This window comes from Pelophylax lessonae (assembly GCF_965119305.1).
Source record: "Pelophylax lessonae genome assembly, chromosome: 3".
NCBI classification, from domain to species: Eukaryota; Metazoa; Chordata; class Amphibia; order Anura; family Ranidae; genus Pelophylax; species Pelophylax lessonae.
This window is the reverse complement of record NC_138770.1, coordinates 268509726-268532269: the sequence shown is the minus strand read 5'-3', so window position 1 is coordinate 268532269 and position 22544 is coordinate 268509726.

The window sequence follows — 22544 nt, the reverse complement described above, 5'->3', positions numbered from 1 at the left end:
AAGTTCCTTTGCCAAAATAAAAAGAATCGGGGATAAGGGGTATCCTTGTTGTGTTCCTCGGAAAATATGAGGAACCTGAATAATATCCTACATATCTAACCGTACCAGAGTGGGAAAAGTATAAAGCAGAAATCCATGAAAAGTATCAATTTCCCCAAACCCCATCATTGCAGGAGAGGAAATCAAATACTTTGTATATGTCAAGGGAGAGAAGATATCTGTTGATCAAGGAGCCTAGGACTTTACCAAGCAATTTTAGATCAAAATTTAAAAGAAATATACAATAGGTCTTAAATGTTGAAGCTCAGAGGCCTCAGTTGAGCTTTTGGGGATACTTTAATATGTGCCTGCAGGGAAACAGGGGAGGGACAAGTTTTGAGGATGTTAAAAAGGTAAGTCAGATGGGGAACTAGATGTGAGGGATATTTTTAATAGTAATAATAATAGCATAAAGATTAGCAACACAGCTAGAAAGCCTTTATGAATGGGCCGCAATTCCTGAAAGATTGAGCAGGCATTTAGCATCTGTAAAATAATATTAGTGCCTTTTTTTGGACACCGAAGTATGGAAATAGCATACAGGTTTATAGCACAGCTAAAAAGCCTTTTTGGACAGACCATAATTTCTGAGAGCTTGAGCAGGCTTTTACCATCAGGAGAAATATCTTTTTTTTTGTACACAGATGATTGTATTCCGGTTTGCACCAAAGCCTTTTTAAACAGGTTGTAATTTCTGAGATATTGAGCAGGCATATAGCTCAATAAAAAAAAAAAAAAAATCTCTTATAGACACTGTAGATAGAGATAGCATACAGGTTTGCATCACACCTGAAAAGCTTGTTTGGATAGGCCACAATTGCTGGCAGCTTAAGAAGCATTTAACATAGACAAAAATAGTGTCTTTTTTGGTCATGGACAACGAAGGTTTTGTACAGGTTTGCACCACAGCTATGAAGCCAATTTGGACAGGCCACAAGTTCTGAGAGTTTGAGCAGGCATTTAGCTTCAGAAAAGAAAATTGTGTCTTTTTTTTGGACACCGATGCTGGAAATAGTATTCAGGTTTGCACCATGGGTATTTGAACAGGCTGCAATTTCTGAGAGATTAAGCAGGCATTTAGCATTAGGAGATAAACAATTAAACTCTGTTGTTTTGCTAAGCTGTGTCCTTTTTTCAATCCTAGCAAACCACTGTGGACAGTTTACAAATTTCAGTAGAATAGAGCAGGTGGGTATTTTACACTAGGAAATTGTATATCAGTGCCTTTGTTTTGGACACCAGAGATGGTGACGGCATACATGTTGGCAGCACAGAGCCACAAAAATGGCAAATGTGCCCTGCCTACAGATGATGCACCACCTCCACAACCAACACTTTGGCCTGTGGACACAGAGGCTGCTTGCTCCCTTAAGGGCAAAAAAATTTAAAATCCACCATGTACCTCTATGTAAATTTTAACTCAATTTCTAATTTAGTGGTAAAGCTGCTATCCCCAAGTGTAAAAATTCACTAGGCACTAAAAAACGAGGCAGTGTGGGGGCATTAATCTCAAATCAATATTAAAATAATGACTACAACAAATAATAATACAAATATGTTGAATGCAGTGCTGGATTGTTCATAAAGTGCGACAAAATACAAAAAAATCTGTGCAAAAAATATTGCTTATTTTCAAAAAAAGGATAAATATGTGTTCTTCTGAACAGAAAGCTTCTTAATTCTTCAAAATAAAATATCATTTATACCACCTCCCCTGATTTCATTTCCACCCAATGTGCTCTATTGGAATGCCACTCACCAGATGACTATGACCCCTTTAGCTAAAAAGAAGGTCAGAATTTGCCTGTGTGATAGATTTCTTGATGAGTAGAGGAGCGGTATTGTGCATTCATGAGCGGTGTGGGTCATATGTGAAGACTCATTAAGAAATCATTTAAACAGGCAATTTCTACCTTCTTTTTAGTTAAAGGGGCCATGGTCATCTGGTGGGTGGCATTTCAGTAGAGAACATTGGGTGGAAATGAGTGGTGGTATAAATTATACTTCATCGTTCAGAACACATACAGTGCCTTGAAAAAGTATTCATACCCCTTGAAATCTTCCCCATTTTGCCATGTTCTAACCAAAAATGTAAATGTATTTTATTGGGATTTTATGTGATAGACCAACATAAAATGGCACATAATTTTGAAGTGGAAGGAGAATGATAAATGGCTTTCAAAATTTTATAGAAATAAATGTCAGAAAAGTATGGTGTGCATTTGTATTCAGCCCCCTTTTCCTCTGATACACCTAACTAAAATCTAGTGGAACCAATTGCCTTTAGGAGTCACCTAATTAGTAAATAGAGTCCACCTGTGTGTAATTTAATCTCAGTATAAATGCAGCTGTTCTGTGAAGCACTCAGAGGTTTGTTAGAGAACCTTAGTGAACAAACAGCATCACGAAGGCCAAGGAACACACCACACAGGTCAGGGATAAAGTTGTGGAGAAGTTTAAAGCAGGGTTAGATTATTAAAAAAAAAAATCACAAGCTTTGAACATCTTGCAGAGCACTGTTCAATCCATTATCCAAAAATGGAAAGAGTATAGCACAACTTCAAATCTACCAAGACATGGCTGTCCACCTAAACTGACAGTCTGGGCAATGAGAGCATTAATCAGAGAAGCAGCCAAGAGGCCCATGGTAACTATGGAGGAGATGCAGAGATCCACAGCTCAGGTGGGAGCATCGGTCCACAGGACAACGATTAGTCGTGCACTCCACAAATCTGGCCTTTATGGAAGAGTGGCAAGAAGAAAGCTATTGTTGAAAGAAAGCCATAAGAAGTCCCATTTTCAGTTTGCGAGAAGCCATGTGGGGGACACAGCAAACATGTGGAATAAGGTTTTCTGGTCAGATGAGACCAAAATTTAACTCATTGGCCTAAAAGCAAAATGCTATGTTTGGCGGAAAACTAACACTGCACATCACCCTGAACACACTATCCCACCATAAAACATGGTGGCAGCATTTTGTTGTGGGAATGCTTTTCTTCAGCAGGACAGGGAAGCTGGTCAGTGTTGATGGGAAGATGGATGGAGCCAAATACAGGGCAATCCTAGAAGAAAACCTGTTAAGAGTCTGCAAAAGACTTGAGATTGGGGCGTAGGTTCCCCTTCCAGTAGGACAAGGACCCCAAACATACAGCCAGAGCTACAATGAAATGGTTTAGATCAAAGCATATTCATGTGTTAGAATGGCCCAGTCAAAGTCCAGACCTAAATCCAATTGAGAATCTGTTACAAGACTTGAAAATTGCTGTTCACAGATGCTCTCCATTCAATCTGACAGAGCTTTACTTATTTTGCCAAGAAGAATGAGCAAACATTTTACTTTCTAGATGTGCAAAACTGGTAGAGACATACTCAAAAGATTTGCAGCTGTAATTGCAGTGAAAGGTGGTTCTACAAAGTATTGACTGCTGCATACAAATGCACACCACGATTTTTAGATATTTATTTGTAAAGACTTTTGAAAACCATTTATCATTTCCCTTCCACTTCACAATTATGTGCCACTTTGTGTTAGTCTATCACAAAAAAAATCCCACAGAAGTACTTTTACATTTTGGGTTGAATCATGACAAACTGTGGAACATTTCAAGGGGTATGAATACTTTTTTAAGGCACTTTATGCACAATAGTTTTTTGTATTTTTTGTGATTTCACAGTGTTTTTGCACTTTATGAACTATTCAGCACTGCATTGAACATATTTGTTTTATTATTATTTAAAGTCATTATTTTTATAATAATTTTAACATTGATTTGAGTTTAGTGCCCCCACAGATGTTTTTTTTTTTCCTTGCTCACTTATAGCTGCATAGGAACTTCTTGGATCAGACGGTCAGCTCATCCCTACTTCTGATGTCCCATTAGCGACGTACCAAGGGGCTAGTGAGACTGGCATCCACCAGGGGTGCAAGCCGAGGGGGGCGCAAAATAATTGGTAGTGTTAGCAGTGATTTTTGCACCCTTTGCTCAGCCGGCGTCCCTAGGCAGCGTGCGGCTCCAATCCTGGAGCCCTGTGTCCACTCCAGGCGGCTGAAGTGCCAAGCTCCCCACCCACACATGCGGCTGGTCAGCGGTCACATGACCACGACATCATCAATCGGCTCCACCTCAGTGGCAGGCTGGGGATGGGGACTGCACTGGGGCTGTCAGAGGAGCCCATACCGCCGCGCAGCACGGCGAGACTCCTTCAACCTCCTCTCCACTCCCAGGCCTGAAGGACAGCCCCCCCACTGTCAACCCCTCTCTCTGTCACCCCCCTCTCTCTCTCTGTCACCCCTCTCTCTTTCTGTGTCACCCCCCCTCTCTCTCTCTGTGTCACCCCCCTTTCTATCTGTGCCACCCCCCTCTCTCTCTGTGCCACCCCCTCTCTCTCTGTGTCACCCCCCCTCTCACTCTGTGCCACCCCCTCTCTCTCTCTCTGTCACCCCTCTCTCTTTCTGTGTCACCCCCCTCTCTCTCTCTGTCACCCCCCTCTCTTTCTGTGTCACCCCCTCTCTCTCTCTGTCACCCCCATCTCTATCTGTGCCCCCTCTCTCTCTCTTTGTCACCCCCTCTCTCCCTCTCTGTCACCCCCCTCTCTCTCACACTCCTCTCTCTCTGTCAACCCCCTCTCTCTCTGTCACCCCCGCTCTCTCTCTGTTAACCTCTCTCTCTCTCTCTCTCTCTGTCACACCCCCCCTCTCTCTCTTTCTCTGTCACACCTCCCTCTCTCTCTGTCACCCCCTCCTCTCTCTCTGCCTCCCCCCCCTCTGTCAACCCACCTATCTCTTTGTCACCCCCTCTTTCTCTCTTTCTCTGTCACCCTCCTCTCTCTCTCTGTCACCCCCCTCTCTTTCTCTCTCTCTGTCACCCCCTCTCTCTCTGTACCCTCTCTCTCTGTCACCTCCCCCTCTCTCTGTACCCCCTCTATCTCTGTACCCCCTCTCTCTCTGTCACCCCCCCCTCTCTCTTTCTGTCACCCCCTCCTCTCGCTCCCTCTCTCTGTCACCCACTCCTCTCTCTCTCCCACCCCCCTCTCTCTCTCTCTTTCTCTGTCACTCTCTCTCTCTCTCTCTCTCGCTCTCTCTCTCACCCCTCCTCTCTCTTTCTGTCACCCTCTCTCTCTTTCTGTCACCCTCTCTCCCTCTTTGTCACCCCCTCTCCCTCTCTGTCAAACCCCCCCTTTCTCCCGCTGTCTTTCTCTCTCTTTCTCTCTCTGTCAAACCCTCTCTCACTCTCTCAGGAGTGGGGAGGCGGCGCCGATACAGCTCCTCGCCAAGGGCGCTGGAGACCCTAGGTAAGCCTCTGTGTCCCATAGACATGTCCCAGGAGATGGAGCGATGGAGCGGTGTGCATCTAGCATGTAGATGCACCCTGCACCCCTCCATCTCTCAGGACACACTGAACATCCACCGCTCGGAACATCATTCCAGTTGGGAGTCTGTTTTCCATGGGGTCACGGCTATGCAAGATCTGACAGCAGTGGGGCAAGTACACGCGCTCAGCCTGACACTCTCACAAGTGTCATTTAGCATGGTCTTATTGATGTTTTATCGTTTTTATCAAAAAACTTGATTAACTGGGATTTTTCCTGGCGTGGAGCTTTACTCTGGATACCCCCACTTGCACTTGCATTACTATTTACAATAATACAATTTATTTGTTACTTCACAGGATAGCCTCAACCAGAAGAGCTCCCTTCCTTTCCAGTTGTTACCTGGCTATGATCGACCGGTAGATTATGTTCAACTGGTTGTTGATGCCCACATTGAAGTCTAGCAGAAGTTAGTAAACAGGGCACAGGGAGCAATAGATTTTTACCAGTCAGACTGCAGACAGCGTGGGAGGCTGCACATCTAAGATGACTAATTTGAACTTATACCTTGTACTTATAAAGCTTTTCTTTTTTTTACTGCTTGTTAAGGATATGTAAATATTTAACATCAGTAGTCTGAGAACAAGTACACTTCCCTAAATATATTCAGTCAAACCTGTTGCTACATTGTTTTTCTGATCCTTGAATGTATCATTTGGAGATTAACTACTGTACACAAGTAAGGTCCCTTTCACATAAAGGGTTCGATCAGGTCAACGTGTCAGTTTTTCAAGTGGATGTGATCAGGTGGTACATTCTCCCTTATGCACCAGCAGGTGTAAACAGACTTGTATTCATTTACACCCGCCTACCTCTGGCCTGATTGGGTCCACGAAAAATAAACAGAAGGGGATCCATCCCCCTCTGTCGAGGCGGATTAGAGGGCGGTTGGGTGTAAACGGACAGTGGAGTTCGTTCACTCCTGACTGCCCATATAGCAGTGGGCTCTGTCAATATCCACTCTGCATAGCACTGTATTAACTTTGCACAAACACTGTTTATACAAATACTAGATACCAGAAAAGAACAATAGCTGATCAACAAATTTCTCCCCATACACATGGTGGTTTTCAGGGCTTGCAAAAGACATTGTGCTGTCTGTGTCCAACAATGAAATGCTGACCCCCCCCCCCCCCCCACACACACACACACACACACACACACATCCATTATTTTATGTCATGATAATTAAAAACAAAACAAAATTTATCAGGAAGTCAGATTTACATGCAACAGCACCTTGTCTATATGCAAAATTTGTAAGGGGCTGCTTTGTGGGGGGGTTTGGGTTCTGTTTTGTGTGGGGGTTAAGGGACTGCCTTATGGGGTATAGGGACAAAAAAAAAAAGCAATAATAACTTCATTAAATATAATATTTTGTAAAATATTATGCATACTGTTATCTTCTTCTATAACTCCCCACTAGGACCGGCCCACCAAACACCCACTGTCCGTCCTCAGTCCTCCTGTCACTCTTGTGTCTCCCGCAGCCACTGGCCTGGAAGATCCAACTTGCCCTGCGTGAGATGGAGTGCGCTGATGTCTGAAGTCATTGCGCACACCACAATCACGCGAGGGATGTTCCCCGGAGGAGATGCTCCACCTCCTCATACTCATCCAATGGACCCAGCAGGACCCATGGTAGGGCCAGCCCTGGTGGTTTTGTATATGTAATTGTAGGATAAGTTAGGCGTGCAAATGTTTTCTTTATTCTGATACAGTTTCAGTTTTCCCTGCCCTGGATGCAATATATAGGTTCGGATCCTGTATCTTACTTCATGCTACACCCTGGTCCGGGGTCAGTGTCCCAGAAAGCTTTATAGCCAATAGATTAGCATGAAAACTAGACAGCTAGTATGTTGAAAAGGAGGTCAGCAATGGTAGGCTACATATTTCTTCACATATTATCAGGAAGTCTCCAATTATTCTTTTAAATATGTGTTTTCCCGTCACAGTGCAGACAGTGTATGTGCATGGGTCTGCTAATGGTATTATCTTTGCAGACAGATGTGTGAAAGCTAATGTGCACATGTTAGGTGACTGAGAAGATTTATGTCATTGTTTGCAGTGGCAGTAATTATCGTCATTGGACAGTAATGACCTGCTTTCTAGCACTGCTTACCTACTGTAAATCTGCTTTCCTTTGAAAATGTTCATCAGACTGACCCAATGTATGCTTAAAACTGATCTCTATGTTTTAGTGTTTAAGTTTAAGATTAAGACCCCTTTCACACAAACATTCAGAACCAGTCCACCTGTCCGTTTTTCAGGCAGACCCGATCGGAGCAATCCTCTGCTCTGCATCTGATCTGATCCGATAACAGTTGGATAGAAATGGACAAGCGGTACATTCCCATCTGACCGCCCCATAGAGAAAAGCGGGCTGTGTCCATGTCAGCTCCACATAGCGGAGTGGACACAGATCTGTCATCCGCCTGCTCAGTGGAGGATCAGCGGAGAGATCCCCTGCTGAGTGTTCAGATCTGCTGGATGGAGTCCACCCGGTGTGAAAGGGGCCTAAACAAATCATTTGGACCAAGCTGGTCCAAACAAACTGTTTACTTTACTAACAGTTGCAGGAGCTGTATGTAAAACTGTATGTAACCTCTGTTAAATAGAGTATATAGCACTCTGTTCTGACTGGGATGAGAACTTTCTGTCCACTCCTTGAAATAAAATCAAGTCAGGCTGAGAGCTGCATTAACAACAAACTTTGTATTGTATAAATTAATATAGAGCTTCCTCTGATTGGCTGAGTCAAAGATTGTGATGTCATCCGCCTGCCTTTCTGCCTCAGCCAATCAAGTGAACAGTCTATCCAAAATACACCAGATTATTAATTTCAAATATCTTCTTGGCAGCTAGCCACAGCCAAAATTTGGAAAAATATAATTACCCTTAGATTATCCCCTTGCTGGCCACATAATTTAGTTCTATGGCAGGATAGCAGCTCTCCTGCACTGGATCATGTACCTAGTACGTGATCTGACACTTCTTGGTGGGGGGCGTTCACAGGCCACCGGCGTCGTGGCTGTGCTGTGATTTGACACAGCACAAGCCGATCAGCCGGTGCCGGCCAATAGATGTCTACTGGCGAGGAGAGACACAGAACGGATCTCTGCCTATGTAAGCAAGTCAGAGCTCTGCAAAGCAGAAAATAAAATCCATCACTTCCCTTAGTAAAAGCAGCACACATAGTAAACACAAACACTGGTTAGGCACACATTTAACTCTTTGATCGACCTAGATGTTTAACCTTTTCCCAGCCAGTGTCATTAGTACAGTGACAGTGCATATTTTTAGGACTGATCACTGAATTAGTGTCACTGGTTCCCACAGTGTCAGACTGTCAACCGCAATATTGAAGTCCTGCTATAAGTTGCTGATCACCACCATTACTAGTATGAAAAAAAAAAAAAAAGTCTATATCCCATAGTTTGTAAATGCAAACCAATCAAGATACACTTTATGGGATTTTTTTTTAAACCAACAATGCATAATACATATTGGCCTACATTTATGATGAAATTTGATTTTTTACATTTTTTTATGGCGTATGTCTTATAACAAAAAATATTGTTTTTTTTTTTGTTTTTTGTTTCACAATTGCCGGTCTTTTTTTGTTTAGAGCACAAAATAAAAAAACCCAATGGTGATCAAATACCACCAAAAGAAATCTCTATTTGTGAGAAAAAATGACAACAATTTTATTTGGGTACAGCGTGGCATGACCACCCAATTGTCAGTTAAAGTAACGTAGTGCCGTGTCGCAAAACATGTCCTGGTCATGAAGGGGGGTAAATCTTCCAGAGGTCAAGTGGTTAAACCAAACATAAATGAAATTGGGTGACAGACAATTATAAAATCACATGTCTTTTCACAATATTTAAAATAAGTTTGAAAAAGCTGGGATCTGTGGATCTATTATGTTTTCCTGGACCAGTGAGGCCTACTTTTTCCATTCATTCCCCCTTCTTTGTTTCCTTCGTTTTTTTCACATAGAGGACTGATGCCTATGCCATGTTCGGTTTAGCCCATTGTTACAAATATGTTCTGCGCTACACAGACTGGAATGCCTTTTTGGTGTTTCTATCTGTTGTTATGATATATCTGATGTTACGTTGCTCCATCGTACACATGCACACCTAGAGAAATATTACTGTCATACAAATGAGAAGAGGGCATCATCTGAGGTATATAAGCCTTTTTTTTTTTTTTTAATGTTTACCAACTCATGCAATGGACAGCATCCCCAGTCCTGTGGTTTGTAACAATCTTGGGCTTTCGAATTACTTGCCTTTAATGAACTGCCTACAAAAAAAAAATGTAACAAGGCGTTCTTAAAGCTTTAGATAGTGCTTTTCAAACACTAGCTAAATATGTTAGAAATTCTCAAAAAATGTTCTTTGTGAACACATTGAAAAGGAAGCAGTGAACACGATGATGCCTTGCTAGAAATGTATTTAAAAAAAAAAAAAAATTATTTATTTCCTGACACAAAGCAAAATCAGCACAATTTTTTAAGTTTTTTTTTAAGTGCTTCTTACATGCTTACTGTATTTTACTGCTTCTCACGGCCACATTTCTGCTTGTAGAGCAGTAGACAGCGCTGGTGTTAGGTGGAGAAAAGGGGCAAACTGGGTAATATCCTAGACCCTCAACCTCTCCAGGGCTTTAGTTGGCAGAATGGCACTGGGTTCGGGAATCTGAAATGCTTGAGCATGTGTGGCAGCCACATTTTATATTTGCCCGGAGCCCTAAAATATTGTCAAAGGTATTTCAATACTTTCAGCTTCACAACAGTCATGCAATAAATGTATTCACTAAAAATAAACTACAGTTTTACTTAGTACATGCCCAGGCTCTTAGTCAAAGTCAGTGTTTACCTTAAATCACACCCTTTGGATCTGAGCCAGTGGCAATTAAGGTAAACCAAGAGCACACTTCCTTTAACCAGGCAAACATATCCAAATATGTCCTATCAGTTGCTTCAAAATGCTTTTTTTGGTTCTGATTTATTTGTTACTCATTACAGAACCCAGATAAGTCACCTCAAGTAATAACATCCTATGTCTAGATGAAACTAGGTTAATATGTCATTATAAAAGCGTGTCCTCCCAAAATTGACCATACAATGTATTAGTGTTACTCACTGAATATAATGTTACCCTCCCTTGCTGTTTGGTATCTCTCCATTACTACCTGTATAACTTGTTCAGAAAGGAAGGCTGAAGTGCAGTGTTGATGCGTGAACCACAGTAGCCCATAGAACAAATTTGAAGTTGATTCAACTTCATTAAACTGAAATTGAAATGGTTAATGTGTATTGCTTTACAGTGTGTGTTATTATTGCTAGTGCTGGCCTTAGAAATGTGCAGTCAATACATTTTTGCAGGGCACCATGTCTTCCTTTAGGCTGGGTTCACACTGTGTGCGGAGTGGGTCGCAGCAGGGTGCATCCCTGTTCAACATTTCAAGTCCGAATTCAGTATGAATTTTTGGCTGAATTCGGATCCGGAAATGGACCGGAAGACGCACAGGACCCTTTTGCAAACCACTCCGCAGCCGTCCTGGAGCTGTGTCAAACCAGGATGCTGTGGAGGCGACACACCTCCTCCTTATTACTAATGATATCATTGGTTGTAAAGATGCCAGTATCTAGAAAGTCATATTGGTGCATAATGAAAACCTGTGGTTTTGGGTAACTAAAAGGCAGCCTTCATCCACCCCCTGGCTTGTACACAATTTCTTAGATCAATTTTTTAGCATTTTGCCAAAGCACCCCTAAAGAAACCAGGGTGTCTGGGTATCCTGGTTGGAAAAAGGCTGGGCTAGACAATGGCACCCTGACTGCCATTAGGTATTGGGATGAAATCCTTGGACCCATTGTTAGACCCTACACTGGTGTAAGTGGTTCCGGGTTCCTCCTGGTGCACGACAATGCCCGCCCTCATGTTGCAAGAGTATGCAGCCAGTTCCTAGAGGAATTGATACCTTTGAATGGCCCCCAGGCTCATCTGACCTAAATCCAGTAGAACACCTCTGGGACATTATGTTTCGGTCCATCCGATGCCACTAAGTTGCAGTGATGCCCTGGCCCAGAGCTTGGAGGAAATACCCCAGGACATCATCTGTCGTCTCAATAGGAGCATGCTTCGATGTTGTCAGGCATGCATACAAGCACATGAGGACCATACTAACTACTAAGTGCCTTTTTGAGTTGCTGCAATGGAATTTCAGCAAAATGGACTAGCCTGCTGCATCATTTTTTCACTTTGATTTTCGGGGGGGGGGGGGGCTTTGAATTCAGCACTCTGTAGGTTGATAATTTTAATTTCCAGCAAACTATGTGGCATCTTTTCATTACTAACACATTACCCAGTCCATATCAGTATAGATATCCAGCATGGGCCATTAATAGAGAAACTTTGCTCTCCAATAAACATAAAGAATTAGGTAGTCAGGGGGAGGAGGTGAGAATCATACTTGACTATAACATCCAGCATAGGAAGATTAAACAAATTATTAGTAAACATTGGCCGATTTTACAGCAGGACAAAATAATAGGCTCTAAATTACCAATGAGACCATCCTTTGTGTACAAGAAGGCACCGACCCTTAGGAACTTGCTAGCTCCTGGAGTTGTAGATCCACCTGTACAAAAGCATAATAGTTTATTTTACTTCCTTCTGGTTTCTATGCCTGTGGGAAGTGTGTGGTGTGTCGTACGGCCAAATCGAATATGAAGAGACATAAGGAGTTTACGGCTAATGCCACAGGCAAAAAGTACACGATAGATGATCTCATCACATGCTCTACCACTGGTATTATTTACATGCTATAATGTAGCTGTGGATTACAGTACATAGGCAGAACCTCCAGAACCCTGCAGGTTCGTGTGGCAGAGCATGTGAGGAATATTAAAAAGGGTAAGACATCACATTTTGTATCCCACCATTTTAAACTGTGTCATGATAGAGACCCGAGTGGCCTCAAATTTTGGGGCATCGAAAGAGTCAAGAGACACTGGCGGGGAGGCAATTTTACCTGGCAGCTTAGCCGGAGAGAATCCTTTTGGATTATGAGACAAAAGTTGCAGTCCCCGTGGGTTAAATGTTGATTTTGATCTTAATTGTTTTATTTCTGATCAGTAATTTTTTCTTCCCCTTTTTATATTTCTTGTATGTTTTAAATATTTTCTTTATGTAATGTTTTTATTATGTATGATTATTAGCATTTTTAAGTGTGTATTTATGATATTCAATTGTTATCCGTGTGACAGCGGGTGTTTTTTGTCATTCGCTCCAATTTTTTGATTTCTTGTTTTTAGGACATGTAGTTTTTACTAAAACATTATAATGACTATTTATTTATATATATTATATATTTTATCATTATTATCATTGCTCGTGAAGCTGATTAATGGTTCTGTGAGAGGGGTTGGCCTGCGGAGCTGTTCTCTAATTTTAGTGTCAACCATTCAGTACCTCTCTTATGTAATTTCATTTCATTTTATGTATTCAGTTTTAATGGCGATATACCTTTAAGATACTTATGCCCCTTGGAGACTTTCATATACTGGCAGTACGGCGTCCCTGTGGCTATGGCAACCTAGTGGGGGAATTAGCCAATCACTGCTGGATGCAGGTTATGTAAATGGGTGACTGTCTCACACTCTCCAATGCTGCTGAAGAAGTCTCCGCCCATAGGAGACGATACGCGTGCGGGGGGAGGAGGAGCGATTGACGTCACCTGCTGTCACTTTGGAACACGGCGAGATCGCATGAGGACACGCCGTTGTATGTATCGCTGTCTATCTCACGATCGTTGGTCCTGCTACACAGTAAGAGGCCATTTTTATTTTATGTCAGAATAAAAGTTTATCTACAGTATTATGCTATGGTCTGCCACTTTTTATCTTTTCCATGATTGGGTATATGGAAAGAGCACTGGAGGTCTGGTTGAATCTTCTTAAAGGAGCGGTGCCATCTGGTCCCATTTAAGTGAGGAGTGTGTGTATATTCAGTCCTAAGGTGAGAGGCCATTTCGTGTGGTGGTGAGCTATTTGTTCATTGAAGATCACCTATATCCCAGGATTAGCATCATCCACACCTCTTACTCACGGGGCTCATGCATGGACTTTTTATATACTTTCTTTCACATATGTCTCATTGTGACTTATGAAGCGCTGCACTATTTTTCTTTCTGGTATTCTGTGCTGGTTTTTGTAATTTGAACCTGAGTGTCCAGCTGTTGTGTTCTTTAGTTTAGTTTAGTTCTTTAGTTTTTGACTGTGCGCTGATATATTTTGTTTTTTCATTTTGCTGTAGTAAATACAGCATGTCCTATATTTTAAAAATGCATATATTTGCTGTGCATCTATGTGAACCAACCAAGAGTGACAATGGGATTTCTACTGGAATACGCCTTTGTAATACACAGATAACAATCGTAGATTATTAGCCAGTTCTGTAAAAAACTGTGAAACATTATGAGCCATGGTAAAAGATTTCTAAGTAATAGAAAAAATCATAAAATAAAATTTTAGTGCCAAGGAAAGGAGGGAAGTTGCAGTGCCTTTCTTGTAAATCTTAAAGACCTTTGTACAGTGAGCTGTGAGTTGTTTGTTATGGTAGATTTTATTTTTCAGATACATTAATTATCTGCAGGTTAGTGTACCTTTCCTTCTTATCTTCCAAATTGAAAAATACTTTACACTCCTTGTCAATAACTTCCACCAAATGGACAATGAGTACAAAATAATTGTTACCACAAATTGTTACTGACACCTTAACACATTATATCAATATTTGTCCAGAACGGAAAGTAACATGCAACAGAAATGATCTCTGGAACTGGAGACCTTTAAAAAACGTATTAAAATGTAAAACTTTTTATTTCATGATAGAGTGGAAAAAGGTTAAAACCCCTTTTTATGTCTCTGATTGGGAGACTCACCCTTTCTATTTGCCCTGGGGACTACTGTGCCTGAGACTGAAAGGAGGGGAAACATCTTATCATTTTAAGTTGTTACCAAAAGAGAAATAAAGGTTATATCTCCCAATGGGGACATTTGTTCCAGTGACGGAGAGGAATTTTCCTCACATTGTTCCATGCATGGGTGTAGAGTCCTTTCACACGGGGCGGACCGTATTTTCCTCCGCTCAGGCACTTTTTTTTCTTTTTTTTACACGGACACGGATGACACTCTGGAGTGTCCATTCCGTATGTCTGTTTATCATCCCATCCGTTTGGGGATGATAAACGGAGATAATGTATATCAATGGGATTGCGGATGTCAGCGGATGTCAGCGGATGTCAGCGGATGTCAGCGGATGACACCGCTGACATCCGTTTTTGCGGTTTTTTTAAACGGAAGAAAAATAGGGTTCTCTTCCGTTCCTAAAAATGGAACTAATTGGAAAGGACGCAAATAGGATGGTCATCCGCTGACATCCGCAATCCCATTGACATGCATTATGTCAGTTTCCGGATGGGATGAAAAACGGACATACGGACTGCCCGTGTGAAAGCACCCTAAAGAGTTTTCCTATTTATTCTGTTGCATGTTTAGGACAGAAAGCGAAGGCAAATCTTCCTACTGAGATGCAGATGACAAAAAAACAACAGGTGGTTTAACCATTTTCTACTCTATCCAAAATTAAAATAAAAGAGGTCACCTTAGATATATTTTGCCATAGACTTTATTAATGTTTCAAAAGAGAGGAAAAATAAACCTAAAACTGAATCAAAAGGCTTGAAGTTGAACTCTAAGGTAAACTTATATTATCTAAATACATTTGTCATTTGAATTCTTTCCTGAACCAGGGTGTGCATTGTGTCTTTCCTGCAGATTTCCAGGCTGTCAGTAATTTAGTGTGAAACAATGCCTCTGTGCAGGAGCTTCCTGTAATAAAGACCAGTCCTGCTGCTGCTTCTCCTTGCACAGAGTCACTGGTCTTGTCTCCGCCTCCTCCTGTATTTTTCTGCAGACAGCTTGTAGTGGGTGGAGCCTGCTGAGTCTCCCCCACAGCTCTGCTCTCTGCACAGACTATGTACAGCACAGTGATGATCATTGTTATATTTAAATTGAACTTTGTGTGCCCCGAGTTCAGCTTTATAGCTTGAAGTCCAGGTTTCCTTTCATTTTAAACAGTTTGTCTGAGCCAAACTGTTTCCATTACTAAGTGATTCGGTTTCAACTAAATAAAGCATGGTGGTGCTGTGTTCCAAAGCTGGAATGCTTCTCGGCAATTCAGGAGTAGCCTTACATTGGTTATTAGTGAATATAAGGCTTCCTCTGACTGGCTGAGGTAGAGATTGTGATGTCATCTGTCCACCTGTCCACCTTGGCCAATTAGAGAAAGCCTTCTATTCATTGATAAAAAATACAATGTATATACATAGAAAATACATTACAGTAGTTAAATTTAATGGTACTGCTCTCATATATTTGTTCTCTTCCTTTGTCTACTTGCACATAAAGCAGTGAAGAAGCAACCCTTGGTTTGCCCCATGTCAGTTCCCCCAAGAATGCTGAGGCTGCTCCCTCCCTTATTTTATCAAGAACAAGAAGGTATCTCCCATGGGAGTTTGTTGCAGTAATTAGGATTCCAACAAATTATATATTTTTTTAAAAAGTAAAAAAGTTTATTTATACAACTGGATAAAATCATCTAGTCTAAACAGTCCAATTAATAATCTAGTATTGATAGGATCTCATATATATAGCAAACATACCATATACAAAGTCTATTGATTGTATATAAACCAAAACCTCCCAACGCGTTTCAACTAGAAGCATAACATAGTGTGCATAGGTTCCACAAAAATGGGAAACCAAAAATACAAAAATTAATAACTGTACACTGTGTTTAACCACTTGCCGCCCGCCCGCCGCCAAATGATGGCGGGACGGTGCAGCCATTGTTCTGGGCGGACGTCATGTGACGTGATCCCATTCATGCAGGGCAGGCGCGCGATCGTGTGCGCACCGCCCTGCACTGCCGGTGTCGGCGTGTCCCCGGGACACAGCCGGTCACCGGCAGGGGGGAAACAGCCAATGGGCATGGCTGTTTCCCACGTGATCGGCTGTGTTCCAATGACACAGCCGATCACAATAGCAAAGCCCGGAATCAGACCGCGCATGCGCGATCGGGAGCGCGCAGCACGGTCATGTCGGTGGCTCTGTGTTCCCTAGGAACACAGCTAGTCACTGGCAGTAGTAAACAGTCACTGACAGTGACTGTTTACTATGTGATCGGCTGTGAATCCATTCACAGCCGATCACAAATGTAAACACAGAGCAGTAACTCACTGTTACTAGCTCTTCTCCCCTCACACAGTTTCCAGTGTGAGGAGAGCAGAGCCAGAAACAGTGAGTTACTGCTCTGTACACCTGTCACAAAGTAAAATCACAAAAATAAAGGTCCCCACACAGTCCTCAGCCCCCCCCAATTGCACCTGTCACCCAACAGTCACCTCATCAGTGCCCAGAAATTGACACCTAAAAGGCTACATTCACATGTGAGCGTAGCGATCGCGGGCAGAATCACCGCGATTCTGCCCGCGATCTGGAAATCATTGCAAATCACGGGCAACGCAATAGCACCCCAAACGCTGTGCGATGTTGCCGCGATTTCCACCTGCCGAATCGCGGTAACATTGCGCAAACAACGCTTGACGCCCAAAAAAGGTACAAGAGTTTCTTTGGGGCGTCATGCGTTGTTTGCGCGATGTTACCGCGATTCGGCAGGTGGAAATCGCTGCAACATCGCACAGCGTTTGGGGTGCTATTGCAAATCACGAGCAACGCACAGGCGTCCCGCGATTTACAATGATTTCTGCGATTCTGCCCGCGATCGCTACGCTCACATGTGAACATAGCCTAAAGTGCACCTGTCACCATAGACTGCCATCAGTACCACCGTGCACCATCGCCCGTCACCTGTCACCCATCGGTGACCATCGCCCGTTACCTGTCACCCCATCAATCACTGTCACCTGTCACCCCATCAGTCATCGTCATCTGTCACCCTATCAATCATCGTCACTTGTCACCCCATCAGTGATCGTCACTTGTCACCCCATCAATCATCATCACTTGTCACCCCGTCAGTGATTGTCATCTGTCACCCCATCAATCATTGTCACTTGTCACCTCATCAATCATCATCACCTGTCACCCCATCAGTCATCGTCACCTGTCACCCCTTCAGTCATTGTCACCTGTCACCCCTTCAGTCATTGTCACCTGTCACCCCATCAGTCATTGTCACCTGTCACCCCATCAGTCATCGTCACCTGTTTGCTATATACATGCAACCACTTACCGACCGCCTAATGACTATATACGTCGGCCATTAAAAGCTAAATACTGGGGTTATGGCAGCAGATAGCTGGCATAACCCCAGTATTTTTTTAAACAGTGGGCGGTCGGCTTTCAGATAAGGGTGGGCCCAATGGCGGATTCGCCGCGTAATTACCCTTACGGTGCAGGGGAAGAGGTGCCCCCCCTCCCGCCGCGTTCCCAGACGTTTTTCCAGCTTACCGGACCCGCCGGCAGCGGGGAAAACTATCCGGTCCCGGATCCTCAGAGACAGGAAGTCGAGTGAGGGCAAGATGGCCCTCACTCGACTCTATGGTCTTGGAGGACCGCAGCTACGTCAAAAGTCATTGCCTACCGGTTTAAAGGACCGCTTTTTTTTAGTGTAGTTGTGAGGTGTGAGGTCTTTTTGACCCCAGATCTCACAATAAAGAGGACCTGTCAAGCCTATTTCTTTTACAAGGGATGTTTACATTCCTTGTAATAGGAATAAAAATGATCAAAACATTTTTTTTAAAACTGTGTAAAAATAAAAAAATAATAAATAAAATAAATAGGAAAAAAAAAAATTAAAGCGCCCTGTCCCCGTTAGCTCGCGCGCAGAAGCAAACGCATACGCAAGTCCCGCCCACATATGTAAACGGTGTTCAAACCATACATGTGAGATATCTCCGCGATCGTTAGAGCGAGAGCAATAATTTGAGCCCTAGACCTCCTCTGTAACTCTAAGCCGGTAACCTGCAGAAATGTTTAAAATGTTGCCTATGGGGATTTCTAAGTACCAATGTTTGGCGCCATTCTGTGAGCATGCGCAATTTTGAAGCATGACATGTGGGGTATCTAATTACTCGGCGTAACATTATCTTTCACATTATGGAAAAAAATTGGGCTAAATTTACTGTTTTCTTATTTTTTAGTTCAAAAAAGTGAATTTTTTCCAAAAATTTGCATTTGGAAGACTGCTGCGCAAATATGGTGTGATAAAAATTATTGCAACGATCTCCATTTTATTCTCTAGGGTCTCTGCTAAAAAAATATATATAATGTGTGGGGGTTCTAAGTAGTTTTCTAGCAAAAAAAAAAATATTTTAGCTTGTAAACACCAAGTGTCAAAAATAGGCCCAGTCTTAAAAGTGGATAAATGGACAACTTTGTGTAAAGTGCTACTTGGATGTTAGGCCTCTGTATGTGGCTTGGCTGTGAAAAAGTCTCACACATGTGGTATTGACATAATCAGGAGGAGTAGCAGAATGTATTTTGGGGTGCAATTTTTGCTATGTACATGCTATGTGTTGAAATATTTCATAAATGGACCACTTTGTGTAAAAAAAAATGCATTTTCATTCTCTTTCCACAGTTTCCAAAAACTTGTGGAAAAAAATGACACATTCAAAAGACTCATTATGCCTCAAAAATTATACGTTGGGGTGTTTGCTTTCCAAAATGGGGTCATTTTATGGGGGTTTCCATTGTCCTGGTGCTCCAGGGCCTTCAAAAGTGCGATAGGTTGTCAGGAAATTATATGTGTAATTTATGCTCCTAGAATGCCGGACGGTGCTACTTGGATGTTAGGATGTTAGGTCTCTGTATGTGGCCAGGCTGTGAAAAAGTCTCACACATGTGGTATCGCCATACTCAGGAGGAGTAGTAGAATGTGTTTTGGGGTGTAGTTGCAAGTATACATATGCTGTGTGAGAGAAATAACCTGTTAATACGTCAATTTGTAAAAAAAAAAAAATTCTTCATTTTGCAAAGACTTGTGGGAAACAATTACAACTTCAAAAAACTCACCATGCCCCTTATTAAATACATTGGAATGTCTACTTTCCAAAAAGGGGTCATTTGGGGGGTATTTGTACTTTCCTGACTTTTTAGTGTCTCAAGAAATGAGATAGGCCTTCAGTACATCAGCGCGGTCATGTCGGTGGCGCTGTGTTCCCTAGGAACACAGCTAGTCACCGGCAGTACTAAACAGTCACTGACAGTGGCTGTTTACTATGTGATCGGCTGTGAATCCATATACAGCCGATCACAAAATGTAAACACAGAGCAGTAACTCACTGTTACTAGCTCTTCTCCCCTCACACACAGTTTCCAGTGTGAGGAGAGCAGAGCCAGAAACAGTGAGTTACTGCTCTGTACACCTGTCACAATGTAAAAGCACAAAAATAAAGGTCCCCACACAGTCCTCAGCCCCCCCCCAATTGCACCTGTCACCCAACAGTCACCTCATCAGTGCCCAGAAATTGCCACCCATAAGGCTACGTTCACATATGAGCGTATCGACCGTGGGCAGAATCACAGCGATCCTGCCCGTGATCCGGAAATCATTGCAAATCGCGGGACACCTGTGCGTTGCCCATGATTTGCAATAGCACCCCAAACACTGTGCGATGTTGCCGCCATTTCCGCCTGCCGAATCGCGGTAACATCGCGCGAACAACGCATGACGCCCAAAAAAGGTACAAGAGCTTCTTTGGGGCGTCATGCGTTGTTTGCGTGATGTTACCTCGATTCAGCAGGCGGAAATTGCGGCAACATCGCACAGCGTTTGGGGTGCTATTGCAAATCACGGGCAACGCACAGGCGTCCCGCGATTTACAATGATTTCTGGATCGCGGGCAGAATCGCTGTAATTCTGCCCGCGATCGCTACGCTCACATGTGAACGTAGCCTAAAGTTCACCTGTCACGAGAGACTGCCATCAGTACCGCCTTGCACCATCACCTGTCACCCATCGGTGACCATTGCCCGTCACCTGTCACCCCATCAATCACCGTCACCTGTCACCCCATCAGTCATCGTCACTTGTCACCCCATCAATCATCGTCACTTTTCACCCCATCAGTGATCGTCATCTGTCACCCCATCAATCATTGTCACCCCATCAGTGATCGTCATCTGTCACCCCATCAATCATCGTCACCTGTCACCCCATAAGTCATAGTCACCTGTCACCCCATCAGTCATTGTCATCTGTCACCCCATTAGTCATTGTCACCTGTCACCCCATCAGTCATAGTCATCTGTCACCCCATCAGTCATCGTCACCTGTCACCCCATCAGTCATCGTCACCTGTTACCCCATCAGTCATCGTTATCTGTCAACCCATCAGTCATCGTCATCTGTCACCCCATCAGTGACCGTCACCTGCCACCTATCAGTCACCTGCCACCCATCAGTGATCGTCCGCAGTCAACCGTCCCCCGTCGCACAGCCCGTCACAGCCAGCATGTTAAAAAGGATGTACAGCAGCGAGGAGGCCCTTCAGGTCCTCTCCATGACTGATGAGAGCACCGGGGAGCTCTCATCAGTATCCGAATCCAATTCCGAATCAGATTCAGAATTTGAAATCACTAATAGTAGCGGATCGGAGATGGACTCGGACTATTCCTGTACACTTTCCTTTATAGAATGTATTTTGGGGTGCAATTTTTGCTATATACATGCAACCACTTACCGACTGCCTAACGACTATATACATCGGCCATTAAAAGCTAAATACTGGGGTTATGGCAGCAGATAGCTGCCATAACCCCGGTATTTTTTTAAACGGCGGGCGGTCGGCTTTCAGATAAGGGTGGTCCCAGTGGCGGATTCGCCGTGGAATTACCCTTACGGTGCAGGGGAAGAGGTGCCCCCCGCCGCGTCCCAGACGTTTTCCCAGCTTACGGGACCCGCCGGCAGCGGGGAAAACTATCCGGTCCCAGATCCTTAGAGACAGGAAGTCAAGTGAGGGCAAGATGGCCCTCACTCGACTCTATGGTCTTGGAGGACCGGAGCCACGTCAAAAGTCGTTGCCTAGCAACCGGTTTAAAGGGCCGCTTTTTTTTTTTCTTTCTCAACAATTTTTTTTTTCTTTTTTAGTGTAGTTGTGAGGTGTGAGGTCTTTTTGACCCCAGATCTCACAATAAAGAGGACCTGTCATGCCTATTTCTATTACAAGGGATGTTTACATTCCTTGTAATAGGAATAAAAATGATCAAAACATTTTTTTTAAAAAAACTTTGTAAAAATAAAAAAATAATAAATAAAATAAATAGGAAAAAAATAAAAAATTAAAGCGACCTGTCCCCGTTAGCTCGCGTGCAGAAGCGAACGCATATGCAAGTCCCGCCCACATATGTAAACGGTGTTCAAACCATACATGTGAGGTATCGCTTCGATCGTTAGAGCGAGAGAAATAATTTGAGCCCTAGACCTCCTCTGTAACTCTAAGCTGGTAACCTGTAGACATTTTTAAATTGTTGCCTATGGGGATTTTTAAGTACCAATGTTTGGCGCCATTCTGTGAGCGTGCGCAATTTTGAAGCATGACATGTTGGGTATCTAATTACTCGGGGTAACATTATCTTTCACATTATGGAAAAAAATTGGGCTTAATTTGCTGTTTTCTTATTTTTTAATTCAAAAATGTGAATTTTTTTAAAAAAAATTGCATTTGGAAGATGCGCAAATATGGTGAGATAAAAAATATTGCAACGATCTCCATTTTATTCTCTAGGGTCTCTGCTAAAAAAAAATATATATATATAATGTTTGGGGGTTCTAAGTAGTTTTCTAGCAAAAAAAAAATATTTTAGCTTGTAAACACCAAGTGTCAAAAATAGGCCCAGTCTTAAAGTGGATAAATGGACAACTTTGTGTAAAGTGCTACTTGGATGTTAGGCCTCTGTATGTGGCCAGGCTGTGTAAAAGTGTTACACATGTGGTATCGCCATACTCAGGAGGAATAGCAGAATGTATTTTGGGGTGCAATTTTTGCTATGTACATGCTATGTGTTAGAAATATTGCATAAATGGACAGCT